This window comes from Chiloscyllium plagiosum, chromosome 7 (genome assembly GCF_004010195.1).
Source record: "Chiloscyllium plagiosum isolate BGI_BamShark_2017 chromosome 7, ASM401019v2, whole genome shotgun sequence".
In the NCBI taxonomy this organism is placed as follows: Eukaryota; Metazoa; Chordata; class Chondrichthyes; order Orectolobiformes; family Hemiscylliidae; genus Chiloscyllium; species Chiloscyllium plagiosum.
Window position 1 is genome coordinate 65,268,894 of NC_057716.1, and position 2,531 is coordinate 65,271,424.

Genomic DNA, 2,531 nt, shown 5'->3' on the forward strand with positions numbered 1-2,531 from the left:
CACGGACCCACCCACCCCCACTCTCACATACAGTACACACGGACCCACCCCCACTCACACACATACTACACACGTTTCTGATTTACAGAATGCATAGTTCTTTAGGTTTTTCTCTCTAGACTTGTTGCTTTTCTCTCTCGGTGATTTATTTTTCGTCTCAGTTATACTTTTTCTCACTCTCAGCAGTCGGTAATTTTCTCTCTCTCTCTCTGACGATTTAATTTCTTTCTCATTTATTTTCCCTCATTCTCCCGTTGATCATTTTCCCCTCTCTTACCTTTCGGTGAATTTCTCCTCTTTCTCTTTTTCAAATTTCAACGGTGGCGCCCAAACTGGAAGGCACTAAATGTGAGAGGGCCGCGGGGGGAACTGTACTCTGTGATCTTTTATTCCTGTGGCAAAACAGACAGCACTTACAACCTCGATAGTAGAGGCAGTGAGAGAATTTCAAGTTTAAAGATTTTGAGGTTTGCACGGTGATTTTTCCGTAAATACAGATCACAAGTTGGTACAACCCAGAAGCGAGCGTCAGCGAATTAACTTCCGACAGAAGTCACGTTCCAACCGGAAGCCAACGGGTTGTAAACAAAACTGACAGCTGTTCAAAGGCGCGGGACTGGGAGGCGGGGCCACAAAACGCTGGAGCGGGGCCAAGTGGCTGACGGGCCGGGACAGAAGGGCACGAGTCCAGCCAGGTGGCCGAGGGGCGCGTGCGGGGACTTGACGACAGGGGCAATGCCAGGTGGCCGAGGGGTGGGGACAGAAGGGCGCGAGCGCAACCAGTTGACCGAGTGGCGGGGATTGACGGTCGGAACGGGGGCCAGGTGGCCGAGGGGCGGGACGGAGCGTGTTTTGCGACTGGTCCGATGGGTGAGGTAGGCCCTGGGTTTTAGACCGCCTCCGACTGCGGGGTAAAAACGATGACAGCAGATGCTGGAAACCAGATTCTGGATTAGTGGTGCTGGAAGAGCACAGCAGTTCAGGCAGCATCCAAGGAGCTTCGAAATCGACGTTTCGGGCAAAAGCCCTTCATCAGGAATAAAGGCAGAGAGTCTGAAACGTGGAGAGATAAGCTGGAGGAGGGTGAGGGTGGGGAGAGAGTAGCATAGAGTACAATGGGTGAGTGGGGGAGGGGATGAAGGTGATAGGTCAGGGAGGAGAGGATGGAGTGGATAGGTGGAAAAGGAGATAGGAAGTTTGGAACTAGGGTGAGGTGGGGGAAGGGGAAATGAGGAAGCTGTTGAAGTCCACATTGATGCCCTGGGGTTGAAGTGTTCTGAGGCGGAAGATGAGGCGTTCTTCCTCCAGGCGTCTGGTGGTGAGGGCGCGGCGGTGAAGGAGGCCCAGGACCTCCATGTCCTCGGCAGAGTGGGAGGGGGAGTTGAAATGTTGGGCCACGGGGCGGTGTGGTTGATTGGTGCGGGTGTCCCGGAGATGTTCCCTAAAGCGCTCTGCTAGGAGGCGCCCAGTCTCCCCAATGTAGAGGAGACCGCATCGGGAGCAACGGATAGAATAAATGATATTAGTGGATGTGCAAGTAAAACTTTGATGGATGTGGAAGGTGTATCACATGTGACATCACTTCCGCCCCTCACATCATCGCTGATGCCACATGCTCAGTGACTTCCGCCACCCCTACTGCCGTGGTCACCACCACTTCCGCCCCCAGCAACGCCACTCATGACCAGGGCCTCCAAGTCCTCCGTTTTTTCCTCTCCAGACGTCCCCAACAGTACTCTTCCACCGACACTCTCATTCGTTTGGCCGAACTGGTCCTCACCCTTAACAATTTCTCCTTTGAATCCTCCCACTTCCTCCAGACCAAAGGGGTAGCCATGGGCACACGTATGGGCCCCAGCTATGCCTGTCTCTTTGTTGGCTACGTAGAGCAGTTGATTTTCCGTAATTACACCGGCACCACTCCCCAACTCTTCCTCCGCTACATTGATGACTGCATTGGCGCCACCTCGTGCCCCCGCAAGGAGGTTGAGCAATTCATCAACTTCACTAACACATTCCACCCTGTCCTTAAATTTACCTGGACCATCTCTGTCACCTCCCTCCCCTTCCTCGACCTCTCCATCTCCATTAATGACGATCGACTTGACACATATTTTTTACAAACCCACCGACTCCCACAGCTACCTGGATTACACCTCTTCCCACCCTACCTCTTGCAAAAATGCCATCCCGTATTCCCAATTCCTCCGCCCTGCCGTACCTGCTCCCAGGAGGACCAGTTCCACCACAGATCACACCAGATGGCCTCCTTTAGAGACTGCAATTTCCCTTCCCACGTGGTTAAAGATGCCCTCTAACGCATCTCGTCCACATCCCGCACCTCCGCCCTCAGACCTCACCCCTCCAACCGTAACAAGGACAGAACGCCCCTGGTGCTCACCTTCCACCCTACCAACCTTCCCATAAACCAAATCATCCGCCGACATTTCCGCCACCTCCAAACAGACCCCACCACCAGGGATATATTTCCCTCCCCACCCATTTCCGCCTTCCGCAAAGACCATTCCCTC

At 53.7% G+C, this 2,531-nt stretch overlaps 1 protein-coding gene across 3 annotated transcripts in view; it reads right to left on the minus strand.

Annotated features, from left to right (window-relative positions):
* spc25 (SPC25 component of NDC80 kinetochore complex) overlaps nucleotides 1–2,531 on the minus strand; it is a 41,316-nt gene that overhangs the window by 25,737 nt on the left and 13,048 nt on the right. Inside the window, exons 1-2 of one of the 3 annotated variants that reach the window (XM_043693932.1) lie at nucleotides 516–601; nucleotides 278–392 (exon numbers count right to left, since the gene is read on the minus strand). The gene's annotated coding sequence lies outside the window, so the exon portion shown is untranslated. Of the gene's footprint in view, nucleotides 1–277; nucleotides 602–2,531 lie in introns of those variants that run through there. The other 2 variants (XM_043693933.1, XM_043693931.1) reach the window with 2 other exon arrangements.